The sequence below is a fragment of the Thermobia domestica genome, chromosome 15 (assembly GCF_964235325.1).
Source record: "Thermobia domestica chromosome 15, izTheDome1.hap1.1, whole genome shotgun sequence".
Lineage (NCBI taxonomy): Eukaryota > Metazoa > Arthropoda > Insecta > Zygentoma > Lepismatidae > Thermobia > Thermobia domestica.
In genome coordinates this window covers 141,197,112-141,219,213 of record NC_137468.1, presented here as the reverse complement: position 1 = coordinate 141,219,213, position 22,102 = coordinate 141,197,112, and the positions used below count along the sequence as shown (strand labels likewise).

General features: G+C 36.3%; 1 protein-coding gene across 1 annotated transcript in view; it reads right to left on the bottom strand.

Annotated features, from left to right (window-relative positions):
• Positions 1-15,777, bottom strand: part of LOC145671271 (putative serine hydrolase) — an 83,176-nt gene extending 67,399 nt beyond the window's left edge. Inside the window, exon 1 of the mRNA XM_081740210.1 lies at positions 15,642-15,777. The gene's annotated coding sequence lies outside the window, so the exon portion shown is untranslated. The remainder of the gene's footprint in view (positions 1-15,641) is intronic.
• Positions 15,778-22,102: the final 6,325 nt, after the last annotated feature.

The window sequence follows — 22,102 nt, the reverse complement described above, 5'->3', positions numbered from 1 at the left end:
CTCTTTCCTCTAGACCTAAGGACTTTGCTAACTCAATAACAGTCTTATACAATTTTCTTACAACTACAGAATAAAATGAAGGCAATAACCCATCGATTATCAAGTTAATTTGTTCGGTCACTGGCATCTTCGGATTGTACTCGAGTATTAATTTCCACTTATGAAAAATGTAATCTAGAACAGATTCAGAATCTAACTGCTCCCTATTTCTCATTTCTTGCTCTAAAACTTGCGAAACTATGTTATCTTCATAAGCTTCTATTAATTTCTTCTTAATCTGTACATACATGAGATTATCATATTCTGCGGTTGATTGTAAAGCTAGCAGATAAGCACGAGCCCCATTTTCTAAACAATACGGCAACAAATGACGTTTCTGTACATCACGTAGGTTATGAAAGACAGAAAAATCCTCAAAATGACTAAAAAACGACTGAACTGACTCGTTCAATTTGCCGGAAAATTTGGGGGGTTCTACTAAACGATCTATAGCAAAAGACATAACACTAGTATTCTCCATTATATCTATTTTCAAAATCACACTTGAGAGAAATATCCTATACTACTATGTATATATATCCAACACCACAAAGAAAAACAAAATATAATAACTTGGCAAAATTTTCTCTTCTCACCCACTTATCATTCGATTAAAATACAACAAAACAAAAAAATACTCTAACAGAGCAAATTAATAAAGTAGCGAGGGTGGGCGGGTGGGTTAAAAAAAATAACTCTACTTAATTTCTGTCGACAAACTAAAATTGCACAGTACAAATTACTCAAAATTTGGGATCTTAAAGCATCTACCGAATATTTAGAATCGTAATTTATCGAAATTTTAGGATCGTAACAAAGACGTAAGCCTAAAAGCATCTCCATCCATGTGCCGGTGCTGTGTCATCAGTTATAGCTCAGAATACAAAATAAATAAATGCAATCAAATGGGGATGGAACTGATGCACAACACGGTACTTAACTGTAAAATTGTGGTTGAATTTAAATAAAATTCAAATGTTTTTAATTTAGAAAATGACTAGTTGGGGAAAAAGGTGAGAGAAAGAGAAAGGTTGTAATTAAAGAATAGGAATGAGCACTAGCCTGATAGATCCATCGAGACTGGCGTCATCCTGGTCATCTGGAATGATGAATATCTGGAGAAGTCGGGATTAGCTGAAGACAGTCAACATCTGAATCTTAATCCTTTTGGTCTGCAAGGGGCGTCGATAAGCGTCTTACGATAACGTCCTTCTACATCTTCATTCTACTACTCTGGTGACAAACTTAAAGGTGTCTGCGGCGATGAACCGTCAGAATGGTACTCTTTGACTTGTGGAGTCGGTGGTCCTCCAATGGTGGGATCCGTTTCTCTCCGATGATCCTGCACCTCTCTAGATCGCGTGTCGAATACCCCTTGTTGTTCTGTTCCTCGTTGGTTTGATCAATTCAAGAATGATGACCTAATCGGGAAGTATCAGGCTGTGCTCGAAGGTATGCGGAAAGGAAAGAAGGAAGCTAGTCGAGTTTATTTAACAAATGTGCATTTACAACATGTGTCTGAGAATGTACACTTCTAAACAAAGTTTTCTTTCAAAGTTTTCAAAAGTTCATGCTTCTTTATATCAAATACACAGTCACTTCATTTCCAATAGACAGATACTTCACAATATATATATATAAAACTAAGGGTAAATGTATTTGGAAGGAACAACACTGTAACTGGGCCTAGAGCCTGTTGTGTTGAATAAATAAATAAATAAATAAATAAAGATAATTTCAATTGCCTCCCCATGAAAGAAAAAAAGACACCACTGTCTGAGTTCCAAAAGATTTGAAAGTAAGTGAGTTAATTATGCATTTTTAAAAATTGACACCAATGCAAACTGTTTTACTTGTAAAATTTTGTGGAAGAAAATATTGTCACGGTTAAAAACAGTCTCGGTTCAGGCATACTGCCATGGCCAACTATAGTATACTTATTACGCATTGACTTCTTTTTTTAAGGAACAAATCATATACTCTTCTACTAATATTCGCGGGCCACCATTTCACCATCACTGATAAAAGTAGAAATATGATATAAGATGCGTCTTGAGAAGAAGCTGAAATTTACAACTCTAAGACACAACTGCCAGTAGATTACATACCATTCATAGGAATTTCATCCAAAGTTGATGGAATAAAGTTGTTAATTCTGTACTGCAGAAGTTTCCATCTATATCTGTTGTAACGTCACATTTGGATTCTTTTCTAAGTAAGCCAAACAATGACCCATAATGAACAGACTCTGGAGAATCGAGTGGCAAGAGACAAACAGAAACATAAATGGAGTTGCAGGTACACATCGATGAATAATCACTTGTATAGTACCTAATTTTTTCTTACATTTTTTCTCCTTAACCATAATTAGATCTGACTATTGCTGTGAATTACTCCATCACACATACAATTTTAATTGAAGGAAGGAGCACTTTATATCTTTTCATAAACGATGTTTGATCATTTATGTCCAATTGTGTAACATCCTATTTGATTTCACGATTTCAATGTTTTACATAAGGGCAGTAGATCATTTGACACTTATTGCATATCCTAGTTATGGATTTATTGATGGCATTGTTTCGTTTCAGAAAACAATGCCACAGAAGTAACTAATGATACTTTTTTCTTTTAACATAAAAGACATACATAGATGATAATATATACTTTCCTTTTCTTTTTGTTGTAAAATGCTACTAAAAGCATCAAGATCCTTGACAGCTTCTTTCAAAAGCCCTTTTCTATGGATAGAACATACTTCCAAAGAAATGCCACGACTCAAACCGAAGAGAATCTTCCGAAACCCAAATCTAATACTGCTGGAATGATGACAAAAAAAAACAAAGAGTAAATAAAGCTACGGAACGTGGGAGACGCTTTCCTTCTGAAACACGAAAGCCTTCCCTTACTCTTCACAAGGACTGCTTAAACAATAACATTCTCAGATTCGCACACTTAGTGATTTGTAAAGATCTTGCAGTTTCAAGTATATGCCAAAGGAGATGCGATCGATTCAGCCCTAAGGAGTGTCAGCTAAGCAGTGAAGCCATATCTAGCATCTTGATGCTAGATCTAGCATAATCCACATGCATTAACATCTAGCATCTTGACTTTAGCATCCTGGCCAAATCTAGCATAATTTCATTCTTCTCTCTGGTGAACAGAAAAAGAACGAAAATTTAGATGGTTCAAGGACTGCCGGGAATTATTTCTTTTAGGTGAAGCGATGGTTGGAGCAATGAAACCTGTCAGTATTTCTGCGGTTCTAATTTTTTGTTGAATTCAGAGCAAACGCAAATGCTCAAAAATAGCAAACGTGACTCTGCAAAACACATTTACTTACCCATAGCTTTATTACTGCCAACTGAAACCTGAATGTGTGGTTATGTGGGATGTTTCTGTCCATTTCAATTTACAACTTGAGAGGGGAGGGATATGACCGTCAGGGGACAGTTAGTAATACACTAAAAGAAATGCTTCAAGGCTATGTTGGAAGCAGCATGTTGTGTATATATTTCTTAAAATGTTATCCATTCATAAAATATAAATTCGAAAATCCTCCCCTATAACGTGCCATTTACTATCATTCCTGACAGCATCATGTCAGCTGTACATGAATACAGTTAATACACTTCATTAAAATAATGAAGATAAATAGGGGTGAGTCTTTAAAATTAGTTAGGAAAGGTAATTTGAAAATCTGGCATAATCTAACATAATTCAGACCCGTGTTTGGCATCATCGCGAGTCTCGAGTGTGGCAACCCTGCAGCTAAGTGACCGCACAAGCGTCAGTTGCCTCCGAGACGCGGGAGTGAGTAGATCTCTAGTGGCGTAAATGCGTGTCAGTGACCCCCATCGAAACCTGAGTAAGTGGAAAATGCAGCAGCATTTGGAGCAGCGTTATGCTGTAAAGTTCTGTGCGAAACTGAACAAAACAACTTCTCAGAGACTTTTCGTACTTTTCGTATAATTCAAGAGGCCTAAAAAAGAATACGCCATGTCACGTGCAATCATTTTTATGTGACACATGAGATTCAAAGAGGGCCGCGAGGACGTAGAAGACGATGAAAGTGTGTTTCGAACACTGGTCGTGGTGTTACATTAATTGCCGATGAACTGGGATTAGATCCGACTATGGTGTTCAAGTTAGTGACAGAAGATTTGAAGATGAGAAAAGTGTGTGTCAAACTTGTTCCCAAAGTTCTGATGGATGAACAGAAGGCAAGGCGAAGAAATGTTTGAAAGTTTGCAAGACGATCCTCATGTTTTGGATAAAGTTGTTACTTACTGGTGATGAGATCTGGGTCTACGAGTACAATCCAGAAAGAAGTGACAAAGTGCGGAATGGCATAGCCCCCATCTCCAAAGTCCAAGAAAGTTCGCATGAGCAAGTCACGCGTTAAAAGCATGCTCATTGTTTTCTTCGATGCCAAAGCACTGATCCACAAAGAGGTTATTCCTGTCGGACAGGGTGTCACATGTTCGTTTTACGCTGGAGTGCTCCGCCGCTTGAAGGATCGAGTCCATCGAGTCCGCCCAGACATCAAAGCCGATTGGATTTGTCACAATGACAATGCGCCCTCTCATACGTCACTCACTGCCGCCGAAGGTGTGGCGCAGTTCAACGTGGGAACACTGCCGCATTCATCCTACAGCCCCGACCTCGCTCCCAGAGACTTTTTTGTTTCCCCGTATCAACAAAGACCTGAAAGGGAAGCGATTCGACACGATTCCAGCGGTCCAAGCGGCTTTGACGAGGTCCCTTTACAGTCTTACGCGCGAAGGCATTGAGGGAGACTATGAACGATGGAAAATACGCTGGTAGCGGTGTGTTGATGCCCAAGGGTCATATTTCGAAGACTTTTAGTTCGCTGTACAAAAATGTGTAATGTTCGAGCTGTCCCGGGTTTGATTTCCGGTGGGGACACTCGGTCAAAACAGTGTAAAACGCTTTTTCAGGCCAGCCACCATGAATGACGTTTTCCTCAGTTTTCCTCATTCACCAGGCAAATGCCCAGGCCGCTTCCTTCCTTCCCCAATCCTTTTTTCCTTCCCTTTCCCCAGCCGAGGGACGCCATCCCTCAAACGTGAAGGGCTAAATAGCCTTAGATGCTGAGATCCCAGAAATATAAATCCTAACCTAAAAATGTGTAATACATTTGTTATTCTGAGACCAATCTTGAAACTTTGTGAAATCACCATGTACACTGAATTTCACACCTCCATCTTGAGCAATTCTTCTGAACATACAAAAAAGCAATTTGGATATTATAGAAATTATTCCTACAATCATTTCCCGGTTCCATATACAGGGTGCATCATTTTTAATGTCCAACCGTGATAACGTAAAAACTAAAAAGGAAGAAAAGTGAAACTTTGTAAGAAGCAACTACAAGGAAGGGAGGGGATATCTTTACACGTATTAAACAGGAACACCCAACAAACAGTGTTGCCAACCCTATATAGAGTAATGTTTTTTGTTTTTTTTTGAAATGGCACTATGTCAAATCATAACATATTTCAAATCAACATGTCAAACGAAAACTTAAAATACCATATTTATTATATTATTCAGTGTTGCGAATACCACCCACCGATCCATTAAGCAATTTCTAGGATCTTCTGAAGTTATTGAGGAACGATTCCTTTGTTGTCGTAAAGAAAGGAATAATTCAATCTATTTTAGATAAAAATCATGGCGAACTGCATTCAGATATATTGTTGTTACATTCAGCGAAAAAGCAACAAATTTTATATGCAACTCAATTGATTTTTTGAGAAACAAATGCAGCTTTAGAATATTTTCTAGCTACCAAAAAAGAACCTGTTGAATTTTTCAAACTAACAAATACATAGGTAATGAATTTGATGTGATGCAATCGCATGAGACAGAAAATTGGCTGGATAAATTGAAAAGTATTTTCGACGTACAAGACAAACTCAAATTCCGGTGAAGTTCCCTTTGTAGTTCACCACAGAAACCTACTACGGTTCCAACAATGTATCATCCTTCATCAAATGTACTTCTTGGTCTGTAAGATGAGATGAGGGAGAAGCAAAACGAACATTTCCTAATGACAGCAAAGCTGAACCAAAATGTTTTAGAAATTGTATTCCCCGACTTTGTGGAATGGGAAGATTTGATCAGCATTGTTATACCCTCCTCTTCCTCACGTAGAAGAGTGTTCATGTAACGCCGCCCGAAGGAACTAACTAATTGAATTATTCTGTTTCGATATTCCTCTTGGACAACAAAATTTCTTCGAATTCAGGACTATTAAGATTGCGAGCTCGGAATTACGATAGTGTGGTCCTCGGGAAGAAACTGAATTATTGAATGTAACCTGCGAATCGTATTTCTACTGTACGAATAGAAAAGTTGTACTAGATACTAATAAAAGATCAACTTGAATCCCCAGATGTAAATAATAGTTTCATTACTCATTTATCTCAAGCAAGTTATAGGTACATAGCAATCTTAAAATACTCAAGAAGATCTGGAAATTAATGCAATTAATGATGCATTACACATCTCATTTGCAAACCATATTATCTCAGCCCTTCAATTGTTAGCCGTTACTTGAACATTGAACATTTGACATAACTTCATATATACACGCAGTTGACGCCCCGTGCAATGGCATTATTTGTTGCAGCATTTCTCCAGAAAGAATAAATCGTAAAAGCCACGATTTTAAGTATGCTACTCCAAACGAAGGGGAAAGAACACTCGCAGTTACAAAGGACTAAAAGTTACAAATACAATGTCGTTGTGTCTGTTTTTTTTTTCTCTAAATACTAATCTATTATATTAGTGAAAGATAAAGCAGACACATCTGCAGAGGAAAGATTGTAATTCTTTTTACAGAATTCAATATCGAGCTTCACTTTCAATATATCAGTTTGCAATTCCAGTGCAACTAGCTTTTTTTATCTTTATTTCTTGATTTTTCTTCTACATCTGTTAAAAAGTTTATTTAAAAAACTTGTTTCCACCTTCAATAAGAAATTCGTTTGTGACAAGCAGTGATGAAAATTTTCCGGAAAATTTTGAAACGGAAAATTTTCCGATTCATGAAAACATACTCCACTTATTCCTACATCGTTGTTTAGTCGAGATGTGAGGTGGAAAATTTTCTTCTATATTTTTCCGGAAAATTTTCCGTTCTTAACAAATATCAGTGATTAAGTAACAATTCGTCAGTATTCGTAAAATTGATTGAATTCATATATAGAAACGTTAAAAAGTGAAAGATCGTTTAAAGAATCTGAAAATTTTCAAGGCTCAGACAATTTTCAGTACGATGTAGGAACTAGTGGAACAATTTTTCATGAATCGAAAAATTGTCTGTCCTGAACAGTGATGAAAATTTTCCGGAAAATTTTCCGATTCATAATAACATACTCCACTTATTCCTACATCGTTGTTTAGTTGAGATATGAGGTGGAAAATTTTCTTCTATATTTTTCCGGAAAATTTTCCGTTCTTAACAAATATCAGTGATTAAGTAACAATTCGTCAGTATTCCTAAAATTGATTGAATTCATATATAGAAACGTTAAAAAGTGAAAGATCGTTTAAATAATTTGAAAATTTTCATGGCTTAGACAATTTTCAGTACTATGTAGAAACAAGTGGAACAATTTTTCATGAATCTAATGAATAAGTGGAGTATGTTTTTATGAACCGGAAAATAAATCATAATTATGATATTTATGATTTAAAATAAATATCATAAATAAAAATAAATATGAACCGACTTTTAATAAATTGAAATTTTAAATAATAGAATGGGATATTTGTACTCTACGAACTCGATGTATGTTCTATGCACTTTGCACAGACAGACACACACACACACACACACACACACACAGAGAGAGAGAGAGAGAGAGAGAGAGAGAGAGAGAGAGAGTAGTTGAATTGAGTTAATTTTGAGTTTAACGTCCCTTTCAGCAACGAGACTATATAAAACGGTACCAACTGATTAACGTGGAATCCGAACTACATGAGCTCGCGCTGGGAATCGAAGCCAGGTTTTCCATGCCAAAGCAACGAAGGAGCTCGCAGAGCAAGAGAGAGAGAAAAACACTGTAAAATTTTATTTCCCAACTTGAAATAGAAAATTTTCCGGTTCCCGAAAGCTAATTGGAAAATTATAATTTGTTGCTGACTAACTTTCCTCTACTGAAATTCAACTTTGTAGCTCTATGTGGAGTTAAATATAGTGGAAAATTTTCCACCTAACATCACTATACATAATATCCAAAATTGTCCGGCCTCTGAAAAGTGTTTTCCACTTGTTTCTACATCGTGATTTAACTTTTCCGATCTATGAAAATTCCTTTCACTTGTTTCTACAGAGCAATAAAACTGTCCGATTCACAAAGAAAAAGTTGTTTTACTTTTGCTTCAAAATGATGGAAACTTTCCGACTCATAAAAAGTTCTTCAATTTTTCCATATAAGGCAGAAAATATTTCGATTCATGAACAATTCTTTAACTTGTTCCTTCATAGTATTGAAAATTGTCTGAGTCATGAAAATTTTGAGATTCTTTAAACGATCTTTCACTTTTTTAACATTTCTATACATGAATTCAATCAATTTCATGATTGCTGAGGAATTGTTACTTAATCACTGATATTTGTTAAGAACGGAAAATTTTCCGGAAAAATATAGAAGAAAATTTTCCACCTCACATCTCGACTAAACAACGATGTAGGAATAAGTGGAGTATGTTATTATGAATCGGAAAATTTTCCGGAAAATTTTCATCACTGTAGGACAGACAATTTTTCGATTCATGAAAAATTGTTCCACTAGTTTCTACATCGTACTGAAAATTGTCTGAGCCATGAAAATTTTCAGATTCTTTAAACGATCTTTCAATTTTTAACATTTCTATACATGAATTCAATCAATTTCATGATTGCTGAGGAATTGTTACTTGATTTTTGTAATTTTTTTAAAACGGAAAAATTTTCCGGAAAAATAAAGCGGAAAATTTTCCGAAATGGAAAATTTTCCACCTCACATCACTAGCTGACAAGACTAGTTTCCATACTATCAAAACTGTGATAACTAACTAAATGGAACAGGTGTTCGCTACTGTTGGAAAATTGAGTTCTTGTATTTGACAACAATCAAGCAGTTCATGCTGGAATTTATTTGACCATTTGCTTAAGCACTGTAACAGGAGAAATGAGTTATTGGTAGTAAAACGTAATTAATGTGTGAGCACTATGTGAAGTAAAAGGAATAGAAATACAATAGGCCTTATGCAGAGTCGTTTTGACGCATGATCAGGTTCATACTGAAGGCCTGACTCCTGCAGGAAACATATGTCAGTCGACTTTGTTAGTATGGCACGAATCACGCGTCAGAACGACTCTGCATAAGGCCCAATATGTCTAATGGAGAAACAAAGTGGAACAAGATAATATAGTGCAAATCTTTTTGATAGCCATTACCCATGTATACCAACTATAAAGGTAAGTAGAACGTCATGTAACCTGAATTAGGCTATCTAACCAAAAGGCTATATTTATGAAAAAAATGTGACCTTTTACGGAAAAATTCTGGCCCCCGTAATTAGAGTTTATCCGTAACTCAATATTATTTATTATTATCAAGTATACTGCCTTTCGGCAGGTCCTGGGACTAATGAGGATTTGTTTTTTCAATTTTAGATTTGGGTCTGGAAATGTTTCTTCCACTTTTATCGATCTTCAGATTTCCTTTTAACTCCCAATATTTTCTTCTATTTTTCAAATCATCGATCAGCTGTGTTCTTCTTCCTATTCCTCGCTTCCCTTCCACCTTCCCTTCTATGGCAGTGTTAAGAAGACAATTTCTTCGCAAGATGTTTCCAATCCAATTGGCCGTTCTACGAATAATGGTGGCTAGAAGTGTCCTCTTCCCTTCTATCCGTTTTAAAACATCTTCGTTTGTTGCTCTCTCTGTCCATTTTATCTTCTCCATCTTCCTCCAACACCACATTTCGAAGCGCTCTAAATATTTCTTCTCTAACTTCCGTAATGTCTAAGTCTCTGAACCATACAGTCCAATACTCCATATATAGCACTTGACCAACCTCTTCTTAAGTCCAATACTGAGCCCGCTAGTTAAGAGTGATCTTTTCTTGTCGAATGCTTCTTTAGCTATGGCAATTCTTGACCTGATCTCTTGATGCAGTAAGCGTCTCTCGTCAAAATACTTCCCAGATACTTGAAATTATCGACCTCTTCAAGTTCTCTTAGTTCTACTCGATACGTAGGCCTAAGGGGGTATTTCCACGGGATATTCTCATGACTTTCGACTTTTCGATGTTAATTTCCATTCCATACAGTTTTCCGATGTCAACTATTTTGTCAGTTATCTCCTGTAGTTGGTTATCTGCCCTCCAATCTTGAAATCTCCAATCCCTATTAATGCTTCCTTCATTAAACATTCACTGTAAATGTTGAATAATTGGGACAACAAACTACATCCTTGACTGACTCCTCTTCCAATCTCCACACTATTGATTTCTCCTTCATTCAAGCGCAACTTCACTCGTTGTCCTATTACATACATTTGTATATCTAGAAATGTTTAGAAATGATTTCAGTCGTTTTATGTAAATTTAGAACATAGTCAAGAAATAACCTAGATTTCACTGTTACCAATTAGCCATTAAATGAAAGAAATCAATTGGAACTTCCTATTCCTTTTATTGTAGTAAATCCTTGTTCTTTTCTGAGTTAATTACAAAGGATCATAACAAAGGTAGTATAAAGTATCAAAGATCCTGGGTTCGAGGACCATGCTGTCCAAAACATAAAACATTCCAACCTTGATCGACAGCATTAATATGTAACAGAAGTATTACACAGTGTAATTTCAAGTGTACCCAAAGAGTCATTTGCCATGAAGACGAATTTCGAGAGAAAGCGATATTAAGCTCCCTATCTACTCCAGAATACACTGGGCCAACGTCATAATGAGACCTAGTTAACTCTATCTTGCATTACCTTAACTGATGAGTTATGCATACTTGAAATATAAGATTTACTGTACTTACATGATTACAACCATTCCTACACTATAAAACAAAATGTAACGACGAGTAAAATTCGCGACTACACAAAGTGACTTAGATACAAGTACACTTTGGCCTAAGTTAATTCAGCTAAGTGAGATAAGTCTCCGGAGCTAATTATTTACTTACCCTAATGACCACAGATGGGTCTTCGCGGGTTACGAACACGATGGACTGTGCAGAGAGATCCAGCTCACGCATAGGTCTGAATCGTACTGCTCCTCGAATGAACTGCAACAAGTCGTTATAAACCATCTCAATTCTCTTCCACATTACAAACCGTAACTTTGACCATACTACGTCATAGCCCAGTATCCTATTCCACTTTAGCCAAAATATTATTTTTGATATTTCTAAACTCGGTCACCGCTTTCCATCCATCTCGTAATGAGAACGCTCAGATGTATTTCCGTCGAAGAACCTATTTCTTCTGTTTCTTTTGACTGTGGCCTGACTCAAAGACTGTTAGATTTTCTGTGCCGTGGCTGTTAATAGTTTTGCGAAGAATTCTCTTCAGTGTTAAGGACAGTTATTGTTTTTGCTTTGTATGAAGTTACTTCTTTTTATTGTTCACTAAAGTTTTTAATGCCTCCCTTTTAGAATTTTTTGAATAAAAAAGAAAATAAATAATTTTTTCTGGATTTCGTCCTTTTTTTCCACTGGAATGTGGTACTATGTACAGGTTTCGAATGAGTCGTCGATCTCTCCAGTTGACTCCGATTTCTTTAAGTATTTTCAGAATTTCGTCCAATCGACTCGGTCGAAAGCTTTTTGCCAGTCGATGAAGCACGAACACAACTCTTGCTTTACATCAAGAATTCTTTCTGATATAATTCTCATCAATCCAATAGCATTTCTGGTGACTTTTCCTTTCCGGAATCCAAACTGATCTTCTTCCAACCTCTCATCTATCTTACTTTCCAGCCGCCTGTTCAGTATGCATGCAGTGATCTTTCCAGTGTGGGAAATCAGGCTAATGGTTCTCTGATCGTTGCACTTCTTTGCTTGCTTTTTCTTGGGTAATGCAATCATTGTAACATCAAGAAAATCCTTTGGCCATTCTCCACTCAGGTAGATCTTGTAAATAAGTGAAGTCAGTGCTTTCATTGCGTTGTCTCCTAATTAGAGATGCAAGGGCTCGGAAAAAACCGGCTTTTTTGAAAAAAAAACTCGGTTTTTTCTGCTACGCTTTTTTGCTTGGGAAATTTTGGGCTTTTTTCAAAATTCTGCTTTAAGTTGATAAAGCAGACTTTGTTTCGCTTCTCTATAACACAAAAAGTCATTTAATTAGTGGTTGATGCTGATAATAATATAAAACCTCGAAAATAAACTATGAATTTCGAAAAGATATTTCAAACAATTTTTCTTCAACATATTTACATTATGAATTCCACAGGATTAACCAATGTATATAATAAGAATTTTTTAACCTCCTATATACAAAAGTAAGCAAAGTTGGCAAGAACCATGGTTGTTTTTTGAAAATGCCAAAAACCCGTATTTTGGGGGATGTTTAAACCAGGTTTTTTTGATTTAAACCAATCTTTTTTATTTAGATTTTTTGCTTTATGTATTTATATTACATATTCACAGAAATAAGTTTGTTTCGCCTTGGTGTTATTATTCTACAGCGGAATTATGCCGGAAGAACTCCCATAAGCTTAAAGAAGTCCGGTCAGTAAATTTCTTAAATTGAGAATCTCCCGCCCTAGCCATCGGGAAAATCCCGTCATCACTTGAAATGTAAGACAATAACGGGAAAATCCTGTTATTGCTTTGCATGTAAAATTTAAAAGTCAACGTATCATAATCAGTACGCTAAAACTAAGGTATTAAATTACAAATTTAGTACGTAGATATCATGGAAAGTCCAATCCAAGCTAATGTTGGAAGCTACGTAGGCAATCGATAAATTTTGCCAATTTCTATCGATATATTTAAGCAATCTACAGGCATTTAGGTATGCAGAAATACACAATTTGGTTTCGTTTCGTATGTTTAGGCTTAACATTCCTTACGAAATACCGAGGTTATCAAGGAGAAGACTTTCGCTTAAACTGACATCCGAACCGCTACTTGGTTTACCCATGAAAGAAGGGTTGTGGTTCGACCGAGAATTGAACATGGGACACCTTGATTAAAAGGTGAAAGGGAAATAAAACTATTGCAGGTGGTTTGATATCTGGAAACGTCACCATGAAGTTCACACGATTCGCATTTTTCATTCTTTTTATTTATTTATTATTATTTTCTTGATTTAAACCAGTTATTAAAAAAAATGTTGGTGTAAACCAGCCAACCCTAAAAGTAAACACTTCTTTTAAAAAAATACACAAATAACTAGCAAAATAGTATGTAGTATTTTTACTTCAAAATATTCCATACCCTCTTTTTGAAACAAAATAAAATTTAAATAAAACATAAGAGAAATACTTAGATTTATATGATACACTTAAAGGCTGCACATCTAGAGCTTTTGGTTCTGTATATTCTTGAAATTCTACAGTTATGTTTTGTATAACCACCATCACGGTTTACCCAATCCTCAAGTTCTCTGAATTTTTAACAAGAGGGATTTAACATATCATTACGGAACTTCCCCCTTCAAAAAAAAAAAAAAAAAAAAAAAAAGGACTACGGAATATATTTAAGTTAAGCTAAATACAACTGCACAACAAACGTGACTGAGTTATTAGCTTTTGCGCTTCTATCGGGAAGTCCGGGATTCAACCAGCATTCGACCATTCTGACAAAGCTTTTCTTCATTTCATCTGTGAATGTAGAAATAGTGCGTGTACTGTGAGTTGGCCGACTTCCTTTTTTATTGTTTTTAAATCGTTATTATTACTCATTACCAGCAGTGACGGTTTTGCGAAGGTTAGGGGGCGGTCTTTTGGACTGAAGCCCGTTCCCCAAAGTTACGGAATGTCTGCAACAAACGAAATATCTATTAGTTATGCCTTTACTCATAAAATTTAAGCTCCCGTCAAATAAAAATTACGAATGTTTAGAAAAACTAAACATTAGTGAGAAAAACCCTTCCCAAAATACTTTTCTAAATCCGCCACTGATTCTCAGTATAAAATGATTTTTAAGGTTGTATCCGGAAGATTATTGCTAAACATATAAACGAAACGAAATATTAGTTATGCCTGTACTCATAAACTTCAATCACCTCCCAAATAAAATTAGGACTTTTTAGGAAACGAAACAATCAGAAAAACCCCTCCTAAAGTACTTTTCTAATTCTGCTACTGATTATTTGTATAAATTGGTATTCAAGGTTGTGTCCGGAAAATTATTGCTAAATTACTTCACAGCTACAGTATAACAGAAATGTGGAAGTACGCTTTGACGGATAAATAGAAAAACGGGCAAGTTTAACTTTTGCGCTAGAAGCTAGAGTACTAAAAACTCTTAGAAATGAAACACGGATGACAACCTAAAATGATCTAGAGAAGAAAAAAGATGTCGATAACTCAAAAGTTAAAATAAAGTTAAATAGCCTCTAAAATTGCCCTCAAATACTACATTCTTCATGTTAGCTTTAATTCGTAAAACATGTGCTCCATCCATCTTGATGGTGAATTTCAGAGTGAAATATCGCATTTAGGTCATGCAATTCTTATCTAACTATAGAATATACTATAAGAAAGCTATTTAGATTGAAAAATCATGAAAATGAAAAAAAGCCAAAATTTCCAAAATTCTCGTTTTTTTCCCAAAAAAGCCGGCTTTTTATGTAAAAAAAACCATCGATTCAAAAAAGCCGGCTTTTTTGCATCTCTACTCCTAATCCCTTGAGCAAATCTACTGGTATGTCTCATCTCATGTTGCTTTCCTCCTTCGCATGTCTTTGATTTCTTGTACTACTTCACTTTTCAATCTACTGGGTCCTAATGTGGTAGTATTCCCATTTCCTTTCCACATCTCCATGCCGTTGACCATCTAGTGGTTCATCCGCCTTTTAGGACAGTTTCCCCTCCTAAGGACAAGGTGCCCTGACCTCCACCCGCTCATCCGCTCTCTGAGAAGGCCTTTGACACTTGGTAGAAGCTAACTCCTTATCCCGGGAGTCGGTCGGTCCCCATCTACGATAACTTCCAAAGACGTTGCCCGTTTTCTCCCAGGAGGAGGTGTAGGTTGGGATTTTCCCTTCGTTTAGGATGAGACTCGAAGGCTTTTCTCAAATCTCTCCAGTATTTTTAGAAAGCAACTCAATATACCGTTAAACAACACGTAGACTTCTTTAATAATTAATATACCTAAACAATATCTTAAACATTTATAATACATATACACGTGCACATATATTTGTAATAGGCAAGTTCGAGTACTAATCAAACTTGCAGGCTAAACGTTGTATATGACCAATAAGCCGAATGCAACTTATCATTTCATGTCAAATTGATTGTGGGTAGAACTTACGCTCGAATTCAATATGTTAAAGAACATTAGATGGTCAAGCTAACATCTTCAGGATTCTTTTCATACAATAATTATTATTAACAACTTACTCGCTTCGAAGATAGCAAAAAAATAAAAGTACATCCGATATACTGTATTTCAATTCAGCTAATGCCACCTCGACCCTGCGAAAGAGTTATTTTACAGACACATCAATTTCCTCTTAAATCTTCGTTTCAATAAATCACCTTCATCAAACTAGGAAAACACAGGAAAAATAAAAATTTGCAATTTATATTACAAGGGGAATATGTTGATGCCTAAAAATAAACAAGATTATTTTTCAAGTGATTCGTTATTTTTCGTACGAAGACAACACAAGGAAGAATTACTCTACATTTTTTGTTTTTCAATCTTGTTTACCAAATTCAAAGACTATTTATACCTACTAGAAAGTCCATTACACACTATTCTACGTGCAGACAAAGAATATGATAGCCTACTGTTAGAAACATTAGCAAACTGAATTAAATACAAATTTCGTTACACTTAAATACAAGATAATTAACAAATAATAAATGAATACAAACAAGTACAGATTGACACAATGTCGGTGTATAACAAATAGTAAACATAATTCAGTCAACATTTTAAAACAAGGGTGAACATTAACAAAATAGTTTATTATAATTTAACACTGTAAGCGGATCGGTAGAAACGGTCCGTTACACCATCAATTACCCATAAAGTTTAAAAATAGGGTATACCTGTTATTACTTAGTGTAAATATTAATAATTCACCGCTGAAAATACTAGATGAGTGTAGCGAGATAACAATGAATAATCAATATATCGAGAGACTGAACGAGGGGAATTCTGTCGTTGGACATGATAGTAATAATATTATTACAAGTAGAATGATCTCTGGTTTCGTAATGCAAGGTTCTAAGTAAGACGACCACGACTCAGATGAAACTTCATACATACCCCTGATGTTACCCATGAGAAGAGAACTTTCAAATTCGAGACGAGAAACATTACAATTCTCGTGTTGTCTTCGAGACGAGATATTTTTGAGTCTCAGGGCAACACTAGTTCTACCAAGTCATAGATCTTAAACACTGTTTTAGTGTTACTTGATATGTAGCAGAGCTCTGCAAACCCAGGCCCGAAGACCTGAATCTGAATTATGTACCCAGAACGACCAGGCCCGATTCTCGAGCCGGGCGGAGAACGGGCCGTCACAAACGAGCCAGGCTGTAAATAAGCAGGGCAAAGACCGGGCAGGGCGTAACCGGCCTAAGAACAACAAGTCTGATAAGTCAAGTCAATGCTTCAGTGTTCAATGAAAAATGAGGGATGTGTCGTTATAACATTGCAATGTCTATTTGTCTTTCTTAAATGGAAAACAAATGTGTTATAGATTATCCAAGGTTTGCTTTCTATATTTCTATTCTGTCTGTCTATTTGTTATTTGTGTTTGTACTGTACGTAATGTATTGTCATGTTTATTATATAATACAGTTCATGGACGCAAAAATCTTATACTACAGTCATTAGTGCGTTACGAATAACAAAGAACATAGACAAAACTGTTACATCGTATATAGTACTAATACTACAATTGTTAATACTACTATTACAGCTACGAATACTAGTGCTAATTCTACTATTACTGTCACTGCTACTACTATTACTACTAGTCTACTACTCATATTGCTATATAACTACAACAGTGAAAACTACTACCGCTATTACTAGTAATACTAAAACAAACCAAATGAAATCGTTAAGTTTTACGTCCCACGATTATGCCGGCAAGGCTAAAGGAGACGGTGATGACGAGAAATGAATGAAAATGGTGGAATGAAGAAAGTGGGAGGAAACGGGAGAACCTAAGCACACGGTGTGTGTACACCACAAGGTTCACTTGACACGAGCGGGGATCGAACCAATGACCCATACACGAGAAATGGACGCTCTAACGCTAAGCCACCGCGGCCCTAATACTAAAACAGTACAACAACTAATACTACTATTACTACGAAGCACGGGTTCAAATTCTACGCGGACAACAATAACTAGCATTTCTCCGATTTTTTCTGTAAATTCTGGTTCACCAGACATGTCAACTCTCATGCAAAGTTGTATCAGGTGTAGTAGTATTAGCAGTGATCGTAGTAGTAATAGTAGATGTAGTAGATAGAGTAGTAGTGATAGTAGTAGTAACAGTAGTATTAGTAATAATAAAAGTAGTAGTAATAGTGGTAGTGGTAGTAACATAAGTAGTAGTAGTAGTTTACAGTCTTGTATAAAGAGCCAGTTTTCCAAACAAATTACGATTAATGTAGGCTGACAGTATACGAGAGCTCGATCCGTCTTTTGCAGTGTCCGAACCGATCTGGCCGGGAAATATATGTACCCGGTTCGACCCTATAGCATTTGTGTCTGGCCTGGAATCTGCTCGGCCCGGCCCAGCCCCAAATACTTAAAACGGGTCGGGCACATTCCGGGCCAGGTCGGGTATTTCGCAGGGCCGAACGGGTGTGCCCGGCCCGTACAGGGCTCTGATACGTAGTAGAAAACTATAAATTGATAAGGTGATTGCATGTACACAATGAAAGGCATTTTCAACATTTAAAAATACGCAAATCATTACACAATATATATTTCAATAATAAATATGATATAAATGTTATACCATACCTGTCGTGGATTTTTCGTAACATGCAATGATCCTGATATCTTCTAGATGAAATTGAGAAAAAAATACAAACATAAATTTTTACATAAAATTTACAAAACGGGACGAGAAAATTTTTCCGAGAATCAAGACGAAACGAGAAAGAATTCTTTGAGAACAGAGACGAGACGAGAAAACCTTAGACTTATGTAATATTGCCACGAGAGAGACAGAATACTTGTGAAAAGATATTAGTCTCGAAACATATATCACATGATAGAAACATATATATTTATGCGAGAAGACATATCGTTCCCGATATATTTTCGGGACGAGGACGAGACAGCTTTAAATCTTGTCTCGTGAGCAGCACTCTAAATATGAGACAGAAATAATCGATTGTCACGTCAAGGTTTCTATTATTTAAAGAGATAATTAACTTTCAAGCGTTGTTATATTGATTCAACCCGAGGAAGTCGAAGTGATCAAATACCCCTTGTTTATGAAAGTAACAGAAGTTGGATCGGTTTAATACAAAGATGTTACAAAATAGAGGATATGCCCATATGTATCTTCATCCTATTAAATCAATGAAGCCAAAAAGCAATCGAGCATCGGTACGTCTGATTGTCTACTCTCGTTTCCGCCATCGTCTGATTGGCTACTTTCGTTTCCGCCATGATTGTTGGCTCAAAACATTGCGATCTTATTGGGTGGAGTGGGCAGAGTAGGGGTGGCGAAACTGTGACGTACGGCTTCAAGATTTTGTTGTAAGGGCAGATCCTCTATTTTATAACATCCTTGGTTTAATATCACATGGAAAACCACGTGAACTAGATGACATTTTCTATTAAATATTTAGAAAAACGGAAACTCCATTTTGTTCATATCATCCAAGAAATAGATAGAACAAAAATGGAAGTGTCAAGCTAGAAACGTGTTTATACTAATAATAAATTTTGCTTGGCACCTTCATGCGTCTGTGGTTAACCAAAGTGAACCATATACAGAAAACGCTCATATTGTGAAGTCCCAACACACGGAACTGCAACATACAAGGTGTTCAAAAATTAAATGCCCCCTCCATTGGCTTTTGGTTTTTCGATCTCATTAACTCCTTAACCTCCAGGATTCTCTTCGAAATTATATTTGACAAACTCGGTCCCTTGTCGAGCACCATAAGGATAATGCAACCAATAGCTGAATATTCCAACGATGGAAACTTATAAAATTGTATTCATGTTATTCGAAAATCATGCTCTTTTGCGGATAGGACATCCATTTTAGTTTCGTAGTGAACAAAACAGGATAACTGGCACCAGTAAAATATGATAAGCTTAGTACGTGAGAACTTAAGAACAATAGTTGCTTTATTCAATTCAGCCAAAGTTCACATTCACACGCATTTTCAGTTTTAGTCCAGCAAGCCCTGTGGGAATTAATTTTAGCCATTAGTCAATTTTTGTAATAGCAGAAAGAAATTATTAACCGTGTGTGCAGACAAATCAATTATAGTAGATCACTCTTTAGCACAGTGATTCTCAAACTTGTTGTTACTGCGACCCACATTAAATAATAAATAGTATTTTGTGGCCCACCTACTTTTGTCAAATACACATCGACATTCTACGTAATGGTGGTGTATTTTAAAGCAATTAAATGAATGTTACGAAGTAGAGCCCGATGCTTAAATTTAATAAATCAAATTTAGTTGGTATCTCTTTTCTATCGTAAATATCTCACTTTCAAAGTTAATTGTAATGTAAATTTATGAATATAGTGGCCCTGTCGGTATGAGAATATCGGTTGTTGACGATCGAGCAAGTGTAATGTAAATTTCTTTCTCGATGGATTAACACATATTTCTACATCAAAATAATTTTTTTATAATTAAAGAAAAATACTCCCGGCGACCCACCAATGGGTCGCGACCCACACTTTGAAAAGCACGGCTTTAGCACATCTTAGAGACACAGCATAAGTCAACAAGTTGCGTGTCAACTTCCAGGTGGTAAACTACGTCGAATTTCATGAGCTAGTACGACAGCTCTTGTATAAGCTAAGTCCCTACATTGAAGGTTATATCGCGATAGGGCAACTTGAGTCGTTTGTGGTGGCGCGGACGTTTAGATTCTTTAAACAAACGCATAAAGTGTTCAATAACGTAGTTAATTTGCTCAGATAGTTGTCAAAGTAAGAGAAGGAAAAGCGCAAAGGTACTCGATTTACTCGTTTCAAGTCTAAGTAATACGAGATTACTCAGGGCCGTCGCGTGGGGTGCGCCGGGACAACAAATAAACAAAATTCAAGTAATTTAGATTCTTCTGTCATCTCAGTAAATGTTTTTTTTAAAATTAATGTTAATTCAGACATTTTATTAATGATCAGGCCACGGCTAAATAAAATTACCGGTAATGTAAAACATAGTCTGGGATTATTCAACTGGAACTCTCTCCAGCAGTGATCGAAGTGAGGCGGTATGCTGTGGTATGCCATACCGCCTCTGTTTTTTTCACTGATGAAGCCATACCGCTTGTTTTTTCAGTGATCAAGACATACCGTCACAGAAGAGTAGATGCTAAATATCTTATAAAATCAATTTTTATACACAGTAATTGACGAGTAGCTATGCACGTAAAGAAATTTTATCTCTTATGTAGAAGTAATTTGTAAGTTAACAACACAGATACTCTTGTTATATTTTTCGTACCTTTTGTTTTTAAAATGAGGTGTCTTCAGATAAGTTCATCTAGTTTATATTTTGTTGTCCAATATTGAATTGTTTCTTTTGTATGTATGCAGGGCCGTAACTTGTCGGGGGCAGGAGGGACAACTGCCCTCCAGGGAAGCTCCCCGCCTTTCGAGGGGTGGCCACTTTAAGACAAAATTTTCTTACTCCATATACGATACGATCATATCAAACAGGTTCACTACATTACGTAAACAAAACAGCGCACGAAAGGTAAATAAAACAAAAATCAGCCGTGGGCCCATTTCAGTAAGAAAATTTCTACTATTAGAGGCCCTATAAATTTATTCGTATGGCTTTGAGATTTGTCAATATTGTCCCCTTAATGTAATTTATCATGTATGGAACGGGCCAAGAGGCGAGGGAATGGCCCACAGGCTCCGGGGAATCCACAAAAAGTAAGAGAAAGATAGAAAGAAGGGGCTTATTTTCGAAATTTGCGGCAGAACCCAAAACAACTCTACTTAGGGGGCTCAAATACTAATGCTTGCCCCTCCAGAAAAAAATCTAAGTTACGGCACAATATGTATGTGTGTGTCCTCTTGTTTTAATTCATATAAATGTCGTCTTTTGAGCGAATTTAGGGATTATTTGCTGGGGTGGATCTTATGGGGATTTGAAATACCCCTCATTCGAGTGAGGGAGTCCGGGTGTTTTTCCCGCAGAAAATTTGTTAATGTAAAAACTCGGTTTCTGAGCATTTTCGTGTATAATTCTCTATAATACAACATAAGGGGATATCTTTTTCAGAAAGTTGTTGGCGGGGGATCAAAGGCTCTCCATGTCTCTCCGCCCCGTACCGTAACTACTTTTACAAAAAAAATTATTATAAAATAAAATTAAATAAATAAAATAAATAAAATGATGATAGTGATACTGATGATGTGTTTCTGTATGATGTTCACTTTCCTTAAGACTATGGTTGCGTGAATGTGTCACTGATTGATGACCGCGAACCCCCCGGGCCCAGACGGGTCAGCTGTCAACACTCACTGACCAATCCACTACACCAGTCATCTCCGGAAAATAGAACTCAAATTGACCCAAAATATGAAGATTTCTAAGCCTCCTTCACTCTCACTCGCAGTCCAGTATCCCGATCCGCAGTTCATCGTCTGCATTCCATCACGAGATAGGTT